General features: G+C 58.3%; 1 protein-coding gene across 3 annotated transcripts in view; it reads right to left on the reverse strand.

The window, feature by feature from the left end:
* The window catches only part of SENP1 (SUMO specific peptidase 1), a 15,947-nt gene that overhangs the window by 13,427 nt on the left and 2,254 nt on the right, over positions 1-266 (reverse strand). The window lies entirely within an intron of this gene.

Consider the following 266-nt stretch of genomic DNA (forward strand, 5'->3'; position numbering starts at 1 on the left):
CAGGGACACTCAGGGAAATGAGGGACACTCAGGGACACTCAGGGAAAGGAGGGACATCCAGGGACACACTGAGGGACACTCAGGGAAAGGAGGGATGCTCAGGGACACTCAGGGAAACACTGAGGGACACTCAGGGAAACACTCAGGGAAAGGAGGGACACTCAGGGAAACACTGAGGGGCACTCAGGGAAAGGAGGGACGTTCAGGGACACTCAGGGGCACTCAGGGAAAGGAGGGACACTCAGGGAAAGGAGGGACACTCAGGG

This window comes from Neopelma chrysocephalum, unplaced genomic scaffold (assembly GCF_003984885.1).
Source record: "Neopelma chrysocephalum unplaced genomic scaffold, ASM398488v2 Primary Assembly neopelma1_294, whole genome shotgun sequence".
In the NCBI taxonomy this organism is placed as follows: Eukaryota; Metazoa; Chordata; class Aves; order Passeriformes; family Pipridae; genus Neopelma; species Neopelma chrysocephalum.